Below are 25,412 nucleotides of genomic sequence, written 5' to 3'. Positions count from 1 at the left end.
GCCTTATTTTATGTCTTGTGTTAAGGGATTCTTTTGCCACTGTTAGTAAAACATGCTTTTAGTTTTGTCTCAGTAGTTAAGGTGTGCTCTGACGTTGTGTAGTATAAATCTACATGTACACATCATAAACTATCCACTTTATGAAAGAAAGCATACCTTTAACACTTATGAACCTTAATGTGGTACATTGTCTTGCAGTATGACATTAAACATGGGTATAGTTTGAGATTGTGTCTCTCCTGCCTAAATGCAAAGCAACAAGTGCTTCAGTAAGGAAAACCACAAATTGCAGGATCTTATTTCATTCAGGGGATAAAATTCTTGCCTTGATTCCATTCCTTTTCATTCTATTTTGTAATTAGGTTTCAGGAACTTTTAAAAATAAATGTCTTGTTAATTAATATATTTATCTGAACTGAAAAATAAAGTCAGATCTTTTCTGGGAGAGAAAAATGTCTCGTTTGGTTGGTTGGGCAATGAATATGGTGTTTACCATTTAAATTACATAGTGGTACTGTCAACTGCCATGTTTTTTAAGACGAGCTTTTCTAGAGTATTTCTCTTTTCTTTGGTACTTTTGGCGACAAGATACTTGAGAGAAAGTAAAAAACAAAATAGTCTAAATTTTAGCTTAGCACAGTGTAGTGGCTTAGGGAATGTGCTGTGCAATAAGCAAAGCTGGGCAAGTACAAACTTGGGCAAGTCACCTAACCTTTTTTTTTTATATAATATGTTTTGTTTATTTATATTTTATTTATTTATTTGTTTGTTTTTTAAAATTTATTTTTGGCTGCGTTGGGTCTACGTTGCTAAGCTCAGGCTTCCTCTAGTTGCGACAAGCCGGGGCTAGTCTTCGTTGTGGTGTGCTTCTCATTGCAGTGGCTTCTCCTGTTGCAGAGCACAGGCTCTAGGCACGCGGGCTTCAGTAGTTGCAGCATGCGGGCTCAGTAGTTGCAGCACGTGGGCCCTAGAGTGTGTGGGCTTCGGTAGTTGTGGTGCATGTGCTCAGTAGTTGTGGCATGCAGCCTCAGTAGTTGTGGCGCACGGGTTAGTTGCTCCGCAACATGTGGGATCTTCCCGGACCAGGGGTCAAACCCATGTCCCCTGAATTGACAGGCGGATTCTTAACCACTGCACAACCAGGGAAGTCCCAAGTCACCTAACCTTTTCAAGTTTCAGTTTCCTCTTCTGTAAAATGGGAATAATGATAGTACTTTTATAGGCTAACATTCTAAAGGGGAAAATGGGGCTCTTAGATATGAAATGAACACATGTCAACATTTTATTTAACTCTAATTAGTGTACAGATAAGATGTTGCAATTTATTTAAAGGGGAATTCAAAGATTGGAGATATGTGTGGTCCATGAAATCAATCTACAAATATTACAAAACTGACTTTGGTGGGGGTGGCGGATTTCATTTGTGTCTCTACAGGGCAGATTTTATTTTCTGATTTTTTTATAGGCAATAATTATTGCTATAAGTAATATACAATTTACAAACTCATGAAATAGCTCAAAGGTATATGCTTCATGATAGGGAAGAATAATTCTAATCCTTGTATTTTCACAGATTTTATTACGAATAGTTGTTGAGTTGGTAACATAATTGTTTTCCCTTTTTAGCCTATTGCTGTAATTTATTATTTTAATATTTTTCCTTCTTTTATTAGTTTTGTATTCATTAAAATATAAGCATCATGAGGGCAGGCACTTTGTTTTGTTCCCTGCTGTGTGTCCTCAACATCTCCAATAATCTCTGTGACTTGGAAGACTTTCAGTGAACATATTTTGAGTGATTGAAGTGATTAATAAATATAACCCTATATGAGAAAGTTGTATTTTTCTTTACTGCTCGATTCTCTGGTTTGTATTAATTTTATTTAGTTTTTTTGACAGGGCAAAAGTATAATTTCTGTACAAGCATAGGTATTTATTTTAATTTAATTATTGAATTTTTTTCTTTTAATGTCATGTGTTGGTATATTTTGACAGTGATATAAACAAAGTTTATAATGAAGAGTATAATCTTTGGAGGCAAAGATCTGGATTCTAGACCTGGTTCTTCTCTGAGTGGCCGTCAACTCTCTGAGCAGTAGTTTCTTCACAAGTAAAATGAGATGATAAAACACTTTAACCTTGTAGTTTATTAAGAGAATTAAATGTGATAATACACATAAATTACCTAGGAAGGTTCATGGCACATAGTAACTGATCAAAAAAGCTTAGCTGTGCTGTTAAACTATTATTATTTTAGTTAGGTTTGATTTTTGGTGTGTTATTTCACGAAGTTGTAAAAGTTTATATTTATTCTGTAAAAGCAGTCATTTCAAAGTGTCCTAAAAATCTGTGCTTACATATACAGTTAGTTATATAACTATCTCTGATTTGAAGAACTCACACATGTAATGTAATACAATGGTGATTTGTCACATAAATAATAGATATGATAAAGTAAAATGTGGGACCCTAATGAATACCCTTTTATAAGTTGGTATTCAAGATGTTTACATTCTTTTTAATACATGCTCTCATAAGATATTCACCATACTGAATAAAATAACATTGTGATTGTTACTTGGAACAATGAACAATTTAGCTAACTTCTGAGGCTTAAATCAAAGGTTTGAATTTTGCTTAACAATACATTTTGTGCTATATAAATAAGGAATTTTAAAGCATTTGATAATCATTTAAGGTTCCCCATTAAGCCCTGAATTTAGTTGATAATATCCAAGACAAAGCGTATAGGAAAATAATGTTTTTTTTTAATTTTAAGTTGAGTATTATTGCAAAATGTTCTTGATTCCACTGGAAGAAATTCAAATTATGTAAAAGAAAATGTTTCAGACAGTTTTTATTGTAGCAGTACTTTGTGAATAGGCTCTTGAATATAACAGCTTATTGATAAAAATTTTGAATTTGTAAATGAATCAAGCATCTGTCTTAAATCTTATGAAATTGCTCTTCATTCTTCATAGATATAGTCTGCGTATTGTAGTTCACTATCAACTTTTGGAATCTATAATAATGAATTGTCAAATTGAGAATCTGTGATATTACTTTCCATGTTCTACTAATTTGCCTGCTAGTCATCTTTAACTGTAAGAAAGTGAGCCAAAATGCTGGCTTCCTAGGTACTATCCTGTGCATTGCTGCTTATAGGTGACCAAATACTGAGAACCCCCATTCCCCACTTCTTGTCTTTTGTTTTCCCCCTCAGAGGCATTGTTGCCATCCATTAAGAGCCAGTAACTTCCTATTTTCTAAGTTTATTTCTGTACCAGTCAATATTCTTATTCCATCTTTGGCATTTTCAGGAGCATGTATTCACATTGATTTATAAAGTTACTTAAATATGTACCTGTTTAATATTTATATTATTAGGAATGAAAGGCCTGATCTTCTGTTAATGAAATTTGAAATAAGTGCAAGGTAAATAGGATGAGGTATATTTTCTCTTTTTGAAATTAAACTATGTGTATGTTTGACCCTAAAGATAAATATGTATGCATGTATACACAGAGTTTGTGAGGTAAAATGAAGAATTGACCTAAGGAACCTTATCTCATTCTACTGTGCTACCTGGATCCCTCCCATGTAAAGCATTTAGAATCCAGTATGCAGTGATACAATGCTTGGCCTCATTTTCATAGACCTTACTTGGTAGTAATTGTTGTCCATCCCATCATGACAGCTATAATTTCCTTCTTTCACGAAGTCTCTATGTGAAAATTAACGGCTATGCAGTGGGCTTTTCAAATAAGGGAGAAGGGACTTCCCTGGTGGTCCAGTGGCTAAGGCTCTGACTCCCAATGCAGGGGACCCAAGTTCGATCCCTGGTAAGGGAACTAGATCCCGCATGCTGCAACTAAGGGTTCACATGTTGCAACTAAATGATCCCACATGCCGCAACTAAAAAGATCCCGCATGCTACAACTAAAGATCTCGCATGCCGCAACTGAGATCTGGCGTGGCCAAATAGATAGATAGATAGATAAATAATAAATATTAAAACAAAACCAAAAAACTCCCTTCTCCGTCAAATAAGGGAGAAGAAGATTGGATGGATGGGTGGAAGTTAGCTGACCATTGAGAAGCTCTGTTCTTGGTAGGCGTAGCAGGTTGATTGCATGTGGTGTCTAGTTAAATTGAAGAACTTTGCCGTTTACTGTTTGTGTATTTAGAAGTGATTTAACAACATGTAACAGAAAACTATGAAAATTTTGAGGATTTAAAAATTTGAGATCTGGCAGAATAAGAAACTTAGAGAGGTTTGATTTTTTTCCCCCTAATAATCTGCTTATTATTTATTTATTCCTCCACAGAGCCCCCTTCCCCCACCCCCACCCACACACACAGACACTGAGGAGGTTGTTTGGAATGGGTTACAACCTGGGGCCTGGAGTCTTGAAATCTGAGGCACCCTCTTCTGTCATTTTGTGGCTTAGGTGGGGGTATTGTCCAGGCAGAACTGGTGTCTCCGTTTGGATACTGCAGAAGGAATGGGAACCTAGGCACACCCATAAAGGTGGCCATACCCAGAGAAGTTGATTGGCAGGCTGGAAGACAAATTTTCTCGATAAAGGCACTTTTACCTCAGTTGTGGGCTGGGAGGAATTATTTCAATGGCGGTGTTATTTGCAGGTTGCTGAGAGAAATGAAGGGAGTTCACCTACATTGGGCCATCTGCAGGGTCAGTAGGGGCTGCTGTATGTCTTTGCTGCCACAAGGGGAAGGTAATGTAGGCATCATAGCCAAAGAGGCATGCAGAGATTAGGCCCAGTACCCCTGCGACGATTTTGGAGTGGTTTCCTCTCTCAACAAGCACAACAATGGAGGTGATCAGGTAGAGGATGACCGCTACGAGGGTTCGGAAGAAATCACTCCAAGGCCAGTTGATGATCTGTATCTTGGTGTGCAGGTCACACATGTAGACGACAAAGAAGAGAGCAGCAAAGATCATCTCTGTCACCGACGAGGAGTATCCTGATGTCAAGGCACTGAAGCAGATCAGAATCACCAGGCACAATATAATTTCAGCAAACAGGAGAATTCCCTGTCGGGGCGTGAGAAGTTGGAGCAGGCGGCCCAGCAGCCAGGGGCCGAGAGGCGCTCGGAATCCGCCATGGCGTGGACCGGAGTCCTGAGAGGTGCGGAGGAGGATCTGCTCGCTTGTAGGTTCGAGCACGGTGCACACCCAGACATCTTGCCCGCCGTCTGACCGGGAAGGGGGCCCCTGGGCGAAGGGAGAGATTTGATTTTATGAAAGCAATACCAGTTATAGTCCTTTATGAAGATGGCATACAATTTATGCAAATATAACAAATAATATGTTTCATTAGATAGATCAGATTACTTTCAGTTATGTTCAGAATAGTAATTATTCATATTTATGGACCACTAGGGATTCGTGCTTTATGTAACAGTTGTCACCTTCTCTCTCTCTTTTTTTTTAAATAAATTTATTTATTTTTGACTGCGTTGGGTCTTTGTTGCTCTGCACAGGCTTTCTCTAGTTGAGGCACACAGGTTTCTCGTTGCAGTGGCTTTTCGTTGTAGAGCATGGGCTCTAGGCGCACGGGCTTCAGTAGTTGTGGCACATGGGCTGAGTACTTGTGGCTTGGGGGTTCTAGAGCGCAGGCTCAGTAGTTGGGCTTAGTTGGGGCATGGGCTTAGTTGCTCCACAGCATGTGGGATCTTCCCTGACCAGGGCTCGAACCTGTGTCCTCTGCATTAGCAGGTGGATGCTTAACCACTGCACCACCAGGGAATTCCCGTCACCTTCTCTTATATTAAAAATTGAATGAAATGTTCATCAGGTAGACTAATACAACTCACATAGGAAAGTAATATTTGAACCATGTGATTTATCTAAAAATACTGGGGAACCAAAAAGTAATATCTCTGTGAAGCATTCATATAAATGTGTCATTGTCTGAAATGGTGAAAGTCTAAGTATATAGAGCAGTACTTTAAATTATTTAGAGTAGGTCATTTTCCCTTCCCCAAACTTATAGATTTAATCCTACCCTGAGAAAAATTATACTAAATGTGAAAGATTGTAGTCAGTAATAACGTAGTCAGTGTTGCATTTTTTTTAAAGCAGGAACTATCAATTCTTAACCATCTCCTTTAGACCCCTATGGGATGAAGGTTAATTTTATAGCATCAGTGACTACATGCTGGGGACATGTACAAAGCTGACTTGATAGGGCTTGTACTTTTGGAGTGACTGTATAGTAGGTGGAAGTAGCAAGCTCAGCCTTTGGGCTCTTCTATGTGTAATCAAACCTTCCATGTAGGAAGTTGTGGCAGGTTGATACTTCAACCCTCATACCCCCTTATTTGTAGGGTTTCTTAACATTTTTAAAATAGTTTTAATTGTTAACCTTAGAACACATTTTAGAAAATTGAAGTGTAAAGAAAGAAAAAATGACAGTAACCTTTTTTGTTTTCCAGTTGTATGTGAGTCAGTGTGTGTTTACATAGTTCTACAGTTAGAGAACTTGGGGGAGAAAACAGTTTGCTTTGTTTTTTTAAAGTAAATTCACTTTGTGTCATGTAGTTTTACAGAGCCACCAAAACACAATCTTAGGGAAAATAATGTAAAAAGATTATTCCAAATGAAGGAAAATGGGCTAAGAACAGTATATTTCTTGAATGTGGTGCTTAGTTCTGCGAACCATATATTTAGAATACATGACAAACTTCTCGTTGTAGATGACGTTGGGCAAGTTTTCCTAGCCTTCCTGTGCCTCCGTTTGCTCATTTGTACACTGTAAAATGCACACTGTACACTTGGAGTTGTGAGGGTGAAATGCAAAATAAAAAAAGGAAGAGTATGTACTACTAGGTAAGGTGCTGGCACATGAAATCGTTATCACAGATGTTATTAAACTTCAGTATCATCATCATCATTAAAGATTATATAATTTAATTTCTCAGTGTTTTCACAACATATTTATATGAATAGGTGGTACACATTGATATATTGCACCGTTGAGAGCCATTTTCAAAATAGTCCTTTAGTTATACATTTATTAAATTGCTGCTCTGCCTACTGGGACTTCTCAGAAGTATAGTGTTATGGGTGGGATGTTACATAGAAATGTAGGGATTGAAGTATGTGTTGTCATTTCATAAAAGTTAAATCTCCCAGTACTCTCTGTCATCCTTTTGGTTAATGATAAAAGTTTGTTGGGAATTCCCTGGTGGTCCAGTCGTTAGGACTCGGTGCTTTCACTGCTGATGTTCTGGGTTCAATCCCTGGTTGGGGAACTGAGATCCCACAAAACCGTGTGATGAAGCCAAAAAAAAAAAGTTTGTCTTCCACAGAATTAAATGCATCTTTTAATTTAATTTTCTAATGTTACTCTATTTGTATTTACCAAAATGCAATATACATGTTTTGGTTTTTAAAGTATCTCTCTCAAGTTCTTTGACATTCTTTCATTTAAAAGGTAGAGCCTAATTTCCCTGTTGTTGAATATGCCCAGACTTAGTAACTTGCTTCTAACAAATAGAATGTGTTAGAGTTGTGTGTGGCATTGATGATGTGCATTGATGTGTGGCATTGATGATGGGCTGTTTCTGAGGCTAGGTATTGTTGCTTCCACATTGTTTTCTTTTGGATGCCCATAATAAGAAAGTCAACTGCTGTGTCATGAGGACACTCAGTCAGCCTATGGAGAGGCCCTCATGACAACGAACTAAAGTCTTTTACCACCAACGAGCACCAACATGCTAGCCATGTGCAGGAGCCAGCCCCAATCACCATAACCTAATGAGATACCCTGAGACACAACTGCTTTGCTAAACCACTCCCAAATTCCTGACCCATAAAAAAAGCTATATAATGTTATGTTTCTTATTTTAACTCACTGTGTTTGACAGCAACAGATTACTAAGAGGCACAAAGTCCAAAATTTTAAAAGGTCAAGAGTATGTAGGGAAAAGTAGATTTTCCTCCTGTGCCCATACTCTGCTCACCCAGTTCACATAGTTAGATGTGATTCCCGTAACAAGTTTCTTGTGTTCTTCCAGAAATATTTTATTTCTTTACAGCTATGTGCATATCTAGTAATGTGTATTTTCTGCATATGTTATACTGTATACACAGTTTTGTATTTTCATTTTTTTTCTTAATAGTATATCTTGGAGATTGTTCCATACCAGTATGAAATAGATATGGCTGATTCTTTTTAATAGCTGTAATGGTCCATTCTATGATAGTATTATATATATTTTTTTTAATAAATAAATCTATTTATTTATTTTTGGCTGTGTTGGGTCTTCGTTGCTGTGCGCGGGTTTTCTCTAGTTGTGGTGAGCAGGGGCTACCCTTTGTTGTGGTGCGTGGACTTCACATTGCGGTGGCTTCTCTTGTTGTGGAGCATGGGCTCTAGGTGCATGGGCTTCAGTAGCTGTGGCATGTGGGCTCAGTAGTTGTGGCTCACAGGCTCTAGAGCGCAGGCTTAGTAGTTGTGGCACACGGGCTTAGTTGCTCTGCGGCATGTGGGATTTTCCTGGACCAGGGCTTGAATCCATGCTGCCTGCACTGGCAGGCGGATTCTTAACCACTGCACCACCAGGGAAGTCCCATATTATAATTTGTTTAATAAATCTCTTACTGTTTAACATTTAGGTGGTTTACAAAGATACTTGAGGAGTACCTTAATATGCATGTTATTTTCCATCTGTATATCTTTTTATTTTCCTATGTGGGAATCACATAGAAGGTTACATCTGAATAGGTTTTTTAGTTTTTGTTTTTTAATATTTATTTATTTGGCTGCGCCAGGTCTTAGTTGTGGCATGCAGGATCTTTAGTTGCAGCATGCAAACTCTTAGTTGCAGCATGTGGGATCTAGTTCCCTGACCAGGGATTGACCCTGGGCCCCCTGCATTAGGAGCACAGAGTCTTAGCCACTGGACCACCAGGGAAGTCCCTTGCATCTGTGTATGTTTATAATTTAGTCCTAGAAATAAGAATTGCTGGCTGAAAGAGCATAAGCATGGTACATTTTTATACAAATTGTCAAATTTGTCCACATAAACATTTTACGAATTTTTATTTCTATCAGAACTGAATGCGTATATTTGTTTTAATACATCCTTACCAATTCAGAATATAATCAGGGTCTTCTTTATCAATATGATGTGTAAAAAGTAAGATCTCATTGAAAGTTTACATTTACATTTCTCTGGATGACATGAATTACTTGGATGGAGTGAACTATTTTCTGAGAGAAATAAATTACCAAAATTCATTCTAAAAAGAGAAAAATCTGTGTGGTGTAATGCTCATATAAGAAATAGAGTAGATTATCAAAGAGCCTCCTCTCCACAAGAGTAAAAGTCCTAGGTGACTTCACTTGGCAAATACACCAGACTTGTGAACATCAGATTATTCTAAGATAATTAAACCATTGAGCAGCATAGGAGAAAAAAACCCCTTCTAGATTCTTTTCTTTCAAGCTGGTCTCCCATTGATACCATAACCCAACAAGGATAGCAGAAAGAAAAATAAGCAAGCATAAAACTAAAAGTGTAGATTAATACTTTTTTTTTTTTTTTTTTGCGGTATGCGGGCCTCTCACTGTTGTGGCCTCTCCCGTCGTGGAGCACAGGCTCTGGACGCGCAGGCTCAGTGGCCATGGCTCACGGGCCCAGTTGCTCCGCGGCACGTGGGATCTTCCCGGACCGGGGCACAAACCTGTGTCCCCTGCATCGGCAGGCGGACTCTCAGCCACTGCACCACCAGGGAAGCCCATTAATAGCGTTTTTGACTGTTGTGAAAAAACGCCCAAATACAATATTTGGAAATAAATTTAGTACCACATTAATAATTGTCAGTGACCAAGTTGAGAAGTTAATTCTGGGAATGCAAGGATGGTTCAGTGTTACAAAATCTGTAATTTGCTCTCATAGCAATAAAACAAAAGAGAAATAGGATCTTCTATGGAGATGCTGAAACAACTTCCATTAAAGAAAATAGATATATGTTTTCTTAGTAGAATCTGTCTTTCTCAACTCTAATGCCAGTATCATATTTTATAGATAAAATAGGGAAATAAAATTAACACTACCTTTGTTGAGTCTGTTGTGGAAAACCCCAATAGAATGAAGTGAATACTGTTGTAAACAAAGAATTAATAAATTAGGTGGATTTAAAATTAAAATATTTAGGTGCTTAAATTAATAGATGGGATAAACAAACTATAAACCTCATTTACAGTAGCAAACAAAAAGATAAATACCTTTTGGACAGACATTGTTTTTATTCTGGTTTTCTGCAATCTCTCCCCCACCACCCCCCTTTCATATTTCCTGTTTTTATTTAAGCGTACTTTTTTCTTTCCTCTTATTTTTATTTCTATTTGTTTTCTGTCTCTATCCTTCCATTGCCATGTGACTTTATATATTGCTTTGAACTATAAGAATAATTTAATACCAGAAACATTACAGATAGCTATATTACAATGCATACAGAAAATATAGTTAATATAATTTACTATTGTAGCTTACATCAAAAAGTACAAAAATAAGCTAATTCTTGGGCTAATTTTTGTTTTTTACAGATGCAGGGAAGTGCCTGAATTTCAATCTTATACACCACAATGTGTTTTGAAAGTTTCGTATCATGCTTCTAGTTTTGAAAACCATCCTTTATTTCTCAGAAATATGATACTCTAAAATATATTGATAAATGATTATTTAAGTCATTCTACTTCGATTGAAGTAGGAAAGCCAGAATAATTTAATATCCCAGAAGAATAACAAAATAAAAATCAGTGGTAATTCTATGTAACATTAGCCTATATTTCTATTTCTTTAACTTTGAAATCGTTTGTTGCCTTTAGCTGGATCATATTTCTTGAGTTTTACCTTAATAGTAATTTTGCTAATGTAAAAATTTACTATATAATGTCATTAGTAATGTCATGCTCTATCAAGCTGATGCTCTCTTAAAAATTGTTGATGATAACAATATGAAATGAGGGAGGTATATGTAGTTATGAAAGACCTTAACATTACTGTGTATCTTTTTATTTAAGTGCAAAGTATACTCATATTGTTTCTATCACCAGTATTTTTTTTTAATGGTATAAGCACAAAGAACTATATTATGATGGTGAGACTATGAAAAGGTAAATTTATGGTTAGCTTCCAAATCTGCTCTAGTGTTTATTACCATCTGGTCTCTTTGGAGACTATTATAACTATTCATGGGAGTGTTTTCAACACACAAAAAAAGATGGTTTGTGTATTGGCAGAAAGCAAAAAATACCAGTGGTTTAAACCATATGTAGTTTTCTTAGAATTAGGCAAGGGAAATGAACTGAAGAACTAATTGAGAATCATTAGTAGTTATGTGGTTTATCTCAATTTTGTCAGAATTCATTCATAAAGGACAAAATATTATACAAGAAAAAACTGAAGGTAGTAGAAATACAACAATAACTCCCTTTGGCATATTATTTTATTTTTGTTTTAATCAGTAAAATGTTAAGATGGTCTCAAATCTTGATGTAAACCTCAGAAATAAAATGAGGAATATATGTCAAATTTCAGGACTTTTTAAAAATAAAAACAAAAAGATATTCATATTAAAATGCTTATAGAGATGAACACTTGAATAATGCCTTTATTAAACGTATTTGTCTTGAATTTAATGCAAACATATTATTTTAAATAATTTTATATGTGTCCTGGACTTATATCACTCTTAAGGAGTAGAAGTAGTTTGCAGTGTTTTAAGCTTAAGTTGATTTAATAGTGAAAGGATAAAAAGAAATATCTTTTCACTTTTCCATTCTAAGAGTTGGAGAGAGGTCTATAAAAAAAATGAGATGACAAGTCAAAAAATTGAATTCATCTATTTTTATTCAGCAGTTTTAAACAAAAAATACCTGGTGGGCTGGGAATATACAGGAAATTTAAATTTGTGATCAAGAATAAGAAATGCATTTGTGGTTTAAAAAAGAAATACCAGCATGTCACATTAAAGTTATGGTGTCTACAGTATTGTACAGTTAGCAGGAAAATGTATTACATCAGGGGGTATGTTGCACTTTAGAGAGCTAGTGTGGGGATGTGGATGAAGAGAATAACTCCGTAGAAGGCACGACCATTAATAATCCAGTCAGAGAGGAAGAATTTTGCTGTCTCCCATGTAACATAAAACAGATGTTACATTCTATTAAAAACCTTCTTAACTAGAATGAATGTTCAGATCACTGGTCAATAGGAGAAACATGAACAATGGCAATTTAATGATTTTGAAAATTTATTGTTTGTCAATTAATATTGGTGGTAGGGAGGGTGCAGGGAAGCTTGCTAAATGTTATTGTATTTTGGATATCTTAATTTAGAAAGCTGAAAGGCAACAGTGAACTATATTTTTAATTTATTTTGCAAATTTAAGCTATTTTCTTTCTCAGAAATTGTTGTAAAACCCAAGAAATTTAGAAACTGAGTTCTGATTTAATAAATCTGAATAGGTGATTTAAATATATCTAAAAGTGTTTAATTTATTAACTTTAAATGAATGCTGGAAACATTGTTAAGTAGTTGGCAGTCGAAAGAAGACATATGGAGAAAAGGCCACTGGGGATGTTTCCACAAAGTCCTAGGTATCATTTCCTTTTCTTTTTTAGAAGATTTACCTTTTTTCCCCCAGTATTGTTTTGCATAAAAAAATTTAGGTGTAACGTACATAAAATAAAATTGACCTTTTTAATGTACAGTTGTATAAGTTCTGATGTAAGCACACAGTCATGTAGCCGCTACCAGGAGCAAGATATGTTTTAGTTCCAGCACCCTAAAACTTCCCCTGTGCTCTTTTGTAGTCAGCCTTTCCCCCACCGCAGCTCCTAGCGATCACTGCTCTGTTTTTGTTGGCAGAGACAGACCTCCTTGTTTGGTGTGCCAAGACTGTAAGGCTCTGACTGCTCTCTTTCCTAGGACATTTCTCAGTATTATTTATATAGCTGGTGGACTTAAAACATGAGGTAACTGTCTCTGCCCAGACAAAGAGCAGACTTAGTTACTGTTTGCTATAAAATTGGTAGATTCCCCAAGCTTTATGTTCCTCACCTGCCAGTGCAAACCCAGTGAGTGCATGCATAGCATCTATCTGAACCATCCTGTTACCTGCATAGGACTTGGGGCAAGGGGAACTGGTGCAAATATGCCCATGATCGTGTGCCTTGAACTGAGTAAAATATTATCTTTTGCCTTTCATCCAGGGGCCTCGTGTCTTCTGCCCTTGTCTGTGTATCAGCATCAGACCTTTTTGTTGTTGTTGTTAGCTTTTAAAACAAGGTAAAATCAAATTCCATATCATAGTTTTCTGTTTCTACAGTTTTGCCTTTTCCAGTGTTTCATATTGATGAATCTAGCTCCTGGCCAAAAACCTGTGTGTGATTTTTCAGGCCAATCATAGAGATCTACAAAGGTTTTACTTGGTGGGGTTTACGTGGGAAAGCTGGCTTCCCCACACCAGACTTGGTGTAAAGCCAATGAATTGCTGTCTCTGAAGGGAGTTGCAGTCAAGGACTCATCCCACCTGTCCAGTTATGCTCTTACACATGTCAGTATTCCTAGCCCAAGCACCTTCATTTGGAGGCCCCTTTATCTGGGGCTTTTGTTGAGGCCTGGCTTAGATGCCTCTGTCAAGACTTTTTTATTAGGGAATTGACAAAGAACTTTGGAGATACCTTTCTGTACTGTGACTTAGAACTCAATACTATTCTACACCTAGCTTACCCCAGCTTCCATCTTACCCCAGACCCAGGGTCTTAAAACTTCAAACCCCTTTTTTGGGGGCTCCCTTGGCAGTGAAACAACTCCTGCATCTGTGCAGATTCACCTGATCCTTGACCAGTATACTGGTCCTTGGGGGAAAGTGGAGCAGTGGGGAGCTGACACTTTCTCCGATTTACCGTCTTTCTTATAGTATCACAGTAAGTGATGAAAGACTTAATTATTACTTTCACTTTGGTTTGTCTTTTTTGTTTGTTTGTTTTGTCGTGAGACTTGTGGGATCTTAGTTCCGCGACCAGGGATTGAACCTCACCCTGAGCAGTGAAAGCACAGAGTCCTAACAACTGGACCACCAGGGAATTCCCTGGCTTATTGTCTTAATCGACTACTCTGAAACCTGGCAGCTCGCCTCTCTCCAACTCACTTGAGTTCCTGACACACATAAATAGAATCATATAGTGCATAGCTTTTGAATCTTGTTTCGTTTAGTTGACATAAGTGCATCAGAGATTGTCATCCCTTTTGTTGAGTATCCGTAATTTGTTTCTTTTATGGCTGAGTAGTGTTCCGTCATGTTGATGTACTGCAACTTGTATATCCATCCCCAATGGAGGAATATTTAGATTGTTTCCAGTTTTGGTGATTACTAATAAATCTGCTATAAACATTTCTGTATAAGTTTCTTTATACAGACATACATTTTCATTCCACTAGAAGTAAGATTGCTGGATCACATGCTTCCTAAGGAACTGCCTAAGTGGCTGTATCATTTTACATTCCCACCAGCAGTGTATGAACAGTTTTATTAGCTTCACATTCTTGCCAGCACTTGGTATTGTTAGCTTTTGTTATTTATTCACTGTAACAGGGGTAAAGTAGTATCTCGTTGTTTTAATTTACACTTCCTAATGATGTTGAATATATTTTTATGTTTTTTTTGCTATCTTCTTCAGAGCAGCGTTCAGATCTTTTTAAAAAATCGTGTTGTTCATTTTATTTATTGAGTTTTGAGATTTGTTTATATTTTCTGAGTATGTCTTTTGTCAGATATATGATTTGCAAGTATTTTCTCCCATTATATTCTTGTCTGTTAATTTTCTTAACAGTATCTTTCAATGAGCAGAAGTTTTTACCAATTTATCAGTCTGTTTTTTACAGATAATGTTTTTATGTGATACTCTTTGCCTAATTGAGGGTCAGAAAGATATTCTTCTATATTTTCTTCTAGAAATTTTATAGTTTTAGTTTTTACATTTAGGTCTGTGTTCCATTTTGAGTTAATTTTTGTGTTTGTAGGATGAGATATGGAACAGTGTTCTTTTTTTAATCCCCACTTTGGCATATGGGTATCCACTTGTTCCAGCCAGTACCCTTTCCTGAAGTCTTAAAATTGCTTTAATTGCCTTTGTACCTTTTTCAAAAATCAATTATATGGTTGTTTTTCTGTACTACGTGTTCTGTTCCATTGATCTATATGTCTATCCTGTCTCCAATATGCTGCCCTGATTACTGCAGCTTTCTAATAACCCTTGATGTGTTTGTTTTCTGTGGTCTCTATAATCATGTTACATTGAATCTAGAAGTTGAAATTATTACATTTCACAGGTTGAAAATGTCTTACATTTGTAGTCATAAGCATCTATAAATTTTCACTATTGAATTTTGATTTAATGTACATATTAGAAATTGTTTCAATATGCAAAGTGCTGTTAACTTACAGTTGAAGAGTTTTGTAATAGTGACTTTATTTAATAGTAATAAGTAGAAAAATTAAAGGAAAATTTATACATCTTATTGTCACTACTTTTTTTGTCACTACTTTTTTAAAATGTTTTTATTTTTAATGAGACTTATTTTGTTTTTGTGGGTGGTTTAATTTTTATAGGTTTTCCCAGCAGCAGAACCTAGAACAAGGATTTTAAAACAAATAGCCAATTTGGAAGATGTAGGTAACTTTGGCAAGGTTGGCAGGAGGTGATTCAGGGAACACAAAGCAGCTAATAAAAAGTCATTAATCGAACTACCACGATAGTTACTGGGGCTTTATCCTGTGGGGAAATTTTGAGAAAAATCAGTGTTGAAATCAATTTCAGAATTAACTCACTGGAAATGCAAGTATATTTCCTGTTATTGGCTGTGGAGTGCAATTTGGAAGGCTGTGCACCTGCCCAGTGCCCAGGCATAGCAGCTTTCACCAGTTCAGGAGAAAATCCCTCTGGCACAGAGAGGAAGCTTCTAGCTTTTGGAAACCTGGAGCCAGGGGAAATTGTTAGGTCCAAAGGATATGGGAGGGGCACTGACAGCATCTGATGTGTGCCCTATGACTTTTAAGTCCCTTTTCTGGGTTATCATAATAAATAGCTTTAATCAAATGATCCCTATACTAATATTTTCTAAATAAATTAGATTATATTTTCTGTACTTATGTGTCTGTCTCCACTTTTTATTCATAAAGCTTCATTAACTTTTTGTATATTTATCCTTGTCATACTATGTAAAAGAGCTTATTAACTATACACTTGGAAATATTGTATATTCCCTTTTCAGGTAATGTTAAAATGTTAAATGATAAAAGAGGGTACATAAGATGGCAAATAAGCATATAAAACATTTTTAATATCTTTAGCCATCAGAAGAGTGCAAATTTAGAATATGTGATAATTAGCTAAAATTTTTAAATGATAAAAGTAACAAGTGCTGATGAGAATGCAGAATGACTGGATCTGTCATACATTGCTGGTGGGAATGTAAAATGACACAGCCACTCTGGAAATCATACAGCTTGGCATTTCTTATAAAATTGAACATACATTTTCATGACTCATCAGTCAGATTCCTGACCATTTGCCATAGAGAAATGAAAATTTACGTTCACGCAAAAACTTGCTACACATATAGTCATAGCACTTTATTTGTTATTGCCCCAAACTGGAAACAATACAAATAACCTTCAACAAGTGAATGGATAAACAAACTGTGATACATCTGTACAATGGAATACTACTCAGCTTTAAAAAGGAATAAAATATTGCTACAGACAACTTGCATGGATTTCAAGGGGGTTACACTGAGTGAAAAAAGCCAATCGCACATATTTACATTCTGTATGATTCCAATTGTATAATGTTCTTGAAATGGAAAAAAATTACAGTGTTAGAAAACATTACAGTGGTTGTCAGAGGTTAAGGATGAAGGTGAAAGGTAGATAGTGTGAATGTAAAGGAGTTGCACAAGGGACTTTCTTGGTGGTGATGGAAGAGTTCTATATCTTAATTGTGGTAGTGGTTGCACAAACCCATACAGCGTATAAGATCTCATAAACTGTACACATACAGAAATGAGAGTGCATGTAAAAACTAGTGAAATCTGAATGGGGTCTGCAGTTTAGTATTGTACCAATGTCAAGTTCTTGGATTTGAAAATGGACTATGGTTATGTAATACGTTACCTTTAGGGGAAGCTGGGAGGAGGTAATGTGGGAGCCTTCTATATTATTTTTGCAACTTCTTGTGAATCTAAAATTAGTATTTGGTCACTCAGTATGTTCTATTTATTGACATTCTTTTCGTCTTATATTTAAGCTGATTATTTCTTCATGACAGAATAATCTCATGATATGTACTTAAATTTTTTTTAAAGTTAGGGCTTAAAAGACTATGAAACTAATTGTATGAAAATTAATTTTGTAAACTATTTTTCCTGTGGGTGTTACTTTTTTAACCTTTTCACAGAATTTCAAGGTTGCAAATATAATTAGAATAGTTTTATTTTTTAAATGAACTCCTTTATAGACTATATTAGACAACACTCATGATGTCTTCAGAATTCTAGGCTATAAATCGAAACTTTTGGTAGTGACCCATCTCATTGATATAAACATGTAATTTTCTCTTCCTGTAACATTCTTTTCCTTCATTTGACCAGTTTGTGCCCATTTCACATGTCTCAGCTTAAATGTGACTTTCTTGTGGAGGTCTTACTTCTGACACTCCTCTTTCCCCCAAAATCTGTCTTTGGTGCTACTCAGGTACGCTCCTATACCAAGTTGGATTCATTTTACAGACGTACAAAGTGACCAGATAATGGGCAAGTTAATCAGCCAACTGAGACGGTGGCATTTGGCATAAAATTTCAGAATACATCCTAAATCTTAAATATGTGAATCAATTATTTAAAACAGGAGACCACCCAACCTAGTCAAGTGATGCTTAACAGAGAGGTATTTGTAACTGGTAGAAGAAGAATCACTCCCTGGGTACAAGATCAATTGCTGTTCATTTCATTCACCTGAAGATAAATTGCTTTCTCAGATTTTGCAGATTTCCTTTTCCTAAAAAAATGATTTATTAAAGTGGAGGTTCCTTTATTATATCAATGCTGGCTTACTCTTTGCTTTATAATACTTTTATATTGAAGGAAGCCCAGAGGTCAACAGTAAGTAGTCTTGTCTCTTGCTCTTTATTTCACTGTTATTTTTAAACCAGTTGGTGAAATTCCCTTCCATTTTGAAGAGCCATTTTTCACCTACATATGAGGGAATTTAAACTATTTGAGCTGATACTAACATTCTATTACTATAAATTGTCTTTGGTTTGTTAAAATATATATATATATAAATTTATATTTATTAAGTGTAATTTTTAGGATTCAGATCTATTGACCAGAAAAAATAGGGTTTTTTTGGTATGAGGGAAAGAAACGGTATAAAATACTGGTTAATAATCTAAAGAAATGTTTTCAGTGTTTCTTTATGTATCTGAATTTTGCATTGTTTATATTATATGAGAAAAACTTGGTTGTTTCCCTATATTCCCACATATTTTTTGACAGTTTGAGAAGTATGACAGTTTTCATTTCTGCACCTATAACTTTTCATTCTTAAAATATATTTTTAAAAATATTTATTCATTTAAATATTTGTTTATTTAAATAAATATTTAATATTTATATATCTATATATATAGCTAGCTGCACCAGGTCTTAGTTGCGGGGCATGGGATCTTCGTTGAGGCACGCTGAATCTTTAGTTGAGGCATGTGGAATATAGTTCCCTGATCAAGGATCTAACCCAGGCCCCCTGCATTGGGAGCACGGAGTCTTAGCCACTGGACCACCAGGGAAGTCCCTTAAAATATTTTTTAAACCAGGTTTCAGAAGCTGTATTTTGGTTCCTAGTTTGGGAACTCTGAAAGTTATTATTCAGAACTGTAGGCAAATAGATCTTTTATGAAAATGAGGGCATATGTCCCATTTGCTTTGATAAAGTGAATAGAAATATGGACTATTCTGGAAAATCTAGGATATATACTTTCAATGTATATATATAATCTAGGTACATAGATTAACATCAGGGAATCAAAATAGAGTCAAGAAATAAACTCAAATAGAAATGGAAATTCAGGAAGAATATATATAAAACTGGCAACCAGTGGAGGAAAACTAAGGAATTACTATTTGTGGGAGAATTTTTTTCCACTCAATGTGCTTTCTTACTGTTTTAATCATTTTTATAACATGCTGTGTATTACCAATTTTAAATAAGTACATAATTTTGAAAAAATGAGTGGCAAATTTTTATAGGAGCAATTTATTTAATCAATATTTAATTGTCCATTTGCAAAATATAATTATACTAGAATTAGTATGATCTGTAGAACATTGGACGCTGTCTTTCAAATACTTTTAAAAAAATAGTCAACCTTCTTCCATAAAAAATATTTCTTAGTAATTAACTCTCTTCATTAGACATTTACTATTATCCTTTATGTCAGAAATTTAGAATGAGAGAAATTTTATGACGACCTGATTGATGAACATTTGTCCTCATTTTCTTGTGCTATAGCCTTTGTGACATCCAAAGTTACAGTTTTCTACTTACAGTTTTTTCCCTTCTCTTTGGTAGTATACTAACACAAGTATATTCAAAGTAATGTCTGTCTTACTTTCTTTTCAAAGTAATGTCAAAAATCATTTAAATTTTAATTTTTACTATGCTTTTGCCAAAATTTCTTATACTTGCCATAGTGTATTTTACACATTGAAATAATTTTTGAAATTATTACTTTTGCTTCTTGCTGTCTCTGGTTTTGTTTGTTTGTTCATTTGTTTTGCTGTCTATTTATGCCCTTTTCAGAGTTTTATATGTGTTTGGACTTACTTATTGCAAAATCCACCATGTGTTAGCTCTCCTAATAGTTGCCCATGTCATGCACTTGCTTACATAATACAAGTAACTATTCTTGGAGTTTTGTATATTTCTTTATTTGGCTGTCATTTTATTGAAAATTGTTTGACAGTTGTTTATTTATGAACGTCCTTAGTACAGAAATATGCAGTGCAAGACCAGTATGCTCAGGTTTGTGCTGTTGTGGTTAGTTGTTGCTATATGTGTATTTTCAAATTTTTGAAGACTTAAAGAACGGTAAAACATATACTTAGCATAAATGTTACTGCTCCTTGGTACCTTTAAACTGTCCTTTAACTTTTTAAACCTCTGTTCTCATTCTACTTTAAAAAATAGTTTTGTTGCACTATAATCCACATACCATACATTTCATCATTTAAAGGGTACAATTCCATGGTTTTTAGTATATTCATAGGTATGTGTAGCTACCACCAGTGTCAATTTTAGTACATTTTCATCACCTCAAAAAGAAACCCCATACTCTTTAGTTATTACTCCCTGGTCCTCCCCCATCCCTATTCCACATGAATTTTGGAATCAGCTTGTTCATTTCTACAAAAAATACAGCTTGGACTCTAATTAGGATCAATATAGGTATTATTGACCGTATTAACAGTGTGAAGTCTTCTGATTCATAACATGGGGTGTTTTTCCATTTATTTAGATCTTTAAATTCTTTCAACAGTGTTTTGAATTTTCAGAGTATAAGTTTTGCACGTTCAAGGAAATATTTGGTATTTCCAAATATTTTTTCTTTTTGATGTTATTGTAAATTGAATTGTTTTCTTAATTTCATTTTTGGATTGTTCATTGCAAGTGTATAGAGACACAATTCATTACTTAAATATTGATCTTGTTTCCTGTACCTTTCTGAACTCATTTATCAGTTCTAATATTTTTCAGTGAATTCTTTAGAGTTTTCTATGTACTAAATATGTCATCTACAAATAGAGAGTTTTACTTCTTCCTTTCCAATTTGGAAGACATTTATTTATTTATTTATTTATTTATTTATTTATTTATTTACTTTGCTTAATTGCTTTGACTAACACCTCTAGGCCTCTAGTATAATGTTGAAGAGAAGTGGTGAGAGTAGACATCCTTGTGTTGTTCCTCGTGTGAGGGCAAAGGTATCCTGTCATTCACTATGTTGTTTACTGTGGGTTTTTCTTAAATGCCTTTTATTATATGCAGGAAGTTCCCTTCTATTACTAGTTTGCTGAGTGTGTTTAACTTGAAACAGTGTTAGATTTTGCCAGATGCTTTTTCTGCATCTGTTCTCATAATCACGTGAGTTTTGTTTTCTGTGCTATTGATATGATTATTATATTAATTGATTTTGGGATGTTAAGCCAACCTTGCATTCCTGGGATTAAATCGCACATGATGGTGTTATGTAATTCTTTTCATATGTGCCAGATTCATTTTTGCTACACAGAATTTTCAAAAGTGGAACAAAAATGGTATATTGTCCTTAGAAGGATTTTTAGCATTGCCCAACTTTTTCATTAAGATATTTAGCCCTTCTAACTCAGCACTGTCTCATTTTTTTCTTTTATAATTTAGTTAGTTGTTTTTATCTTTAGTTGAAATTTGGACAGTTGATCCATATCTTTTCTAATTTTCATTATATTTAAAACAGGTTTCCTCAGTTTTATTTTTTTAAGCATTTATTTGTTGGTAAACATTAGGTACTATTCATAAATTCCCAATTCTTGGGTATAGTGCTACTTATTAATCTTATGATATTACTAAATGCATATGTTTATCAATCCGCACTAAGAAATGCAGTTTACATTACTTCCAAGGATGCCTATGTGTGTATATATGACTGAATAATTCTTACCTTTGGTACCTTGCAGTACATTTTGATTTTTTTTATTGTATTCTGTTACTTGTAAAAATGATGGTTGTGAAAAATTACAGTTAACATCCACTAGCACATCACAGACTACAGCTTGAAAGTTACTATAAAAGAGGTTGATTAGTATAAATGGAGGAATCTTTCTCATCTTGTTTGTATAGGAGAAGTTATTAGGTTATTTCATGGGATACTCACTTCATAGGATGGTTTGTATCTTGTTATACATTGTGGGGTTTTTTCCATTTTTTCCTTTTGTACCAAGTGAATCAAGAGCACTCTTGTTCTGTGCATCTCTAGCAAGCCTAGTGCAACTCCTCCTGTCTCAAATAGTTAATTATTCCATATGCTAGACACTTTATTAGACACCTTACTTCTAAACCTTTTAATACTTCAGTGTAACTTTACTATATCTATTACCCCCATTTACACGTGGCTGAATGTTGGGAGATAATTCATGGATTTCTCATATTCCTGCATAGTCTGTGTCTTCTAAGCAAGGGCATTTACAGTTCCCATGTTTGTATAAGTATAAATTCCTGGATAGTAAAACTAGTACCATGTCCCTCCTTGGAGACATCCCAAGGAATTAAATATAAAAGACCTCAGCTTTCCATCTCCATAGGAGATTTGTGTAAACGAATCTTCCTCGATTTACAATGGGGTTACATCCCAGTAAGTTGAAAATACATTAAATACACCTAACCCACTGAACATTATAGCTTAACCTAGCCTACCTAAAACATCAGCCTGCAGTTATGCAAAATTATGTAACGCAAAGCCTATTTTATAATAAAGTGTTGAATGCCTCATGTAAATTATTGAATACTGTACTAAAAGTGAAAAACAATGTTTGTATGGGTTCAGAATGGTTGTAAGTGTATCTGTTGTTTACCCTTGTGACTGGGTGCCTAATTGGGAGCTGCAGTTGCCCAGTATCAGGAGAGAGTATCATACACCATATAGCTAGCCTGGGAAAAATCAAAATTCAAAATACAAAGTACAGTTTCTAATGAATGTGTATAGCTTTCACACCATCATAAAGTCAAAAAATCATAAGTCGAACCATCATAAGTCAGGGACTATCTGTATTACTAGAGAAATGAATAATCTTTCTTTCTGGAGCAGAAACCCTGTGAAGATCAGTTTCTAAATTTTGGGATTACTCTCCTGAGATGCTCTTTGCTGGCACTAGTAACATCCAGCCCTCACTGCATTGCCCCATGAGGATTGGTGCTCAGGGAAGCAGCACTAAGATATTGCTCTTGCTGCTGTTTTTGCCATGAGTAATAAATTGTCTTTGTCTCTGATCCAGAGGTCTCATGTCTTTCTGTTTGTTTGTGTGTGTGTGCGTGTTCGTGTGTGTGTGCACCCGCGCATGCACGCACATGTTCCTGGGTATAGAGAAGGGGAGAAAGAGACAGATAGGCAAACACTGGCTGACTACTTTGTTAGCATGTAAGTACCGTTAAATAGCAGACCCTTGATGGTTTTTGAATTAACACTTGTTTATAGAAGAAGTGCAGGGCCTCATGCTTAGTAACTAGCAGAACTGCAGTTTGAACCTATACCTTACATAGGTGGATAATATAACTAGAAAATATGGTGCTAATGACTAGAGTTTGGTGTAAGCAGACAAAATAAATATTTTATATCACATTTGCATATTTTTGATCTATGACTCATGAGCAGTGTGAATGTTTTTCTCCTCATCCCCATATGTTAAACTAAAAAAGTAATAGGTTGAGCCTGTAATATCTAGGGGTGAAATTATTTTTATAAGAATAAAGTTTCCTATATATGTACATACATTTCAGAACATATTGAAAAATAAAAGTGTAATGACCTTGAATAAAAATAGTTTGTTAAAAGAATCTAATCTCCACAGAATAAAAGTACTTCTAGAATTTTTTAATTTAATATTTTTTTCAGTAGCTAAGATTGTAATGCAAGTAAAAAACTGGACTTAATTCACCACTTATTTATGATAAAAAGTTTTAAAACTAAAATTTTGTCATGATTGTGACAGATGTAAAATCTTTAAGGAATTCCCTGGAGGTCAGTGGTTAGGATTCTGTGCCTCCACTGCAGGGGGCATGGATTCAGTCCCTGGTTGGAGACTAAGATCCTGCATGCCGTGCAGCCAAAAAAAAAAAAAAAAAAAAAAAAAATTAGAATATATCTTTATACTTGTTATGGAAGTACCATGAGGTAATATCCACAAATAGTGATTTTAAGTGACCCTCCTTATGTGATATTCTAGGTATTAATCCAGTGTTTTGAGGAGTAATTTGTAATATGTTATTCTGATAGAACATTTAAGAGAAAGCCCTTAATTTAGCATTAGCATAGGCTTCTAAACCGAAGTGTGATGTGTTAAAATAGTTGATTTAACATTATCTGGGTCTAATACAAACCTATGGGCCATTTATTTCAAATTTCATTGTAGGATATCTATATCTACATCTATATCTATATCTATATCGAGATTAAGTTTGTGGCCAGAAGAATATAGCTCATTCTATTTTGAGAATCTAGAAAATAGTTTACACAAAAGCATACGGATTACTTCTATATGAATATGGTTTTATATTAAAAACCCTTTCAGGGCCTCCCTGGTGGCGCAGTGGTTGAGAGTCCGCCTGCCGATGCAGGGGATACGGGTTCGTGCCCCGGTCTGGGAGGATCCCATATGCCGCGGAGCGGCTGGGCCCGTGAGCCATGGCCGCTGGGCCTGCGCATCCGGAGCCTGTGCTCCGCAACGGGAGAGGCCACAAGAGTGAGAGGCCCGCATACCGCAAAAAGAAAAAAAAAAAAAAAAAAAAAAAAAAAAAAAAACCCTTTCACAATGTATATATAGAATATAAATTTCACATTATATATAGTTCATAGTAGGAGATAAGAAAGAGACTAATGCTTGCTTCCTCAGAGTGAAGAATTCTTTATCCTATGTTTGGCTGCAGGGGGAGGGCAAAGGTGTTTTTGTTTTAAATAAGCTCTCATCAACAAATACTTTTATCTATCTCTACAGATCCATTCAATATAGCCACATTTTCTGAAGTACAGGAGGAACTGTCTAATGTGATTAATTATGAAAAAAATTAAGCAACATATGTAATTTGTAAATATTGTCTAGTTATTTGTGGTATTCTGAATCATAGTTATTTGAAATTGCATATCTTGCCAGAGAAATCAGGGTGATAGCAGGATAAGTGATGGGTAGAGACTTGCATAAAACCATGCTCTTTGTTCATAAGCAAAGTAGCTCAGTTTTCCAGACTAAGTTGGGCCCTGAACCTTCTTCTTTTCTTTTCTTTTCTTTTCTTTTCTTTTCTTTTCTTTTCTTTTCTTTTCTTTTCTTTTCTTTCCTTTTCTTTTCCTTTCTTTTCTTTCTTTCTTTCTTTAATGGAGGTATCATTAATTTACAGTGTTGTGTTAGTTTCAAGTGTACAGCAAAGTGATTCAATTTATGTATATATGTATTATATATATATATAGATACTCTATATATTCATTCTTTTTTAGCTTCTTTTCCATTATAGGTTATTACAAGATACTGAGTATAGTACTCTGTGCTATACATTAGGTCCTTGTTGT

At 35.1% G+C, this 25,412-nt stretch overlaps 1 protein-coding gene and 1 pseudogene across 5 annotated transcripts in view; one reads left to right on the top strand and one right to left on the bottom strand.

Annotated features, from left to right (window-relative positions):
* The window catches only part of ADK (adenosine kinase), a 509,588-nt gene that overhangs the window by 196,437 nt on the left and 287,739 nt on the right, over positions 1-25,412 (top strand). The gene's annotated exons all lie outside the window — the stretch shown is intronic.
* LOC308620166 (proteolipid protein 2-like) lies at positions 1,633-5,313 on the bottom strand (annotated as a pseudogene). The gene has a single exon. The product of its transcript is annotated as a proteolipid protein 2-like (transcript).

The sequence above is a fragment of the Mesoplodon bidens genome (assembly GCF_964165515.1).
Source record: "Mesoplodon bidens genome assembly, chromosome: 1".
Taxonomy (NCBI): Eukaryota; Metazoa; Chordata; class Mammalia; order Artiodactyla; family Ziphiidae; genus Mesoplodon; species Mesoplodon bidens.
Note: the sequence above shows the minus strand (reverse complement) of the source record. Positions and strands in the feature narration are given on the sequence as shown.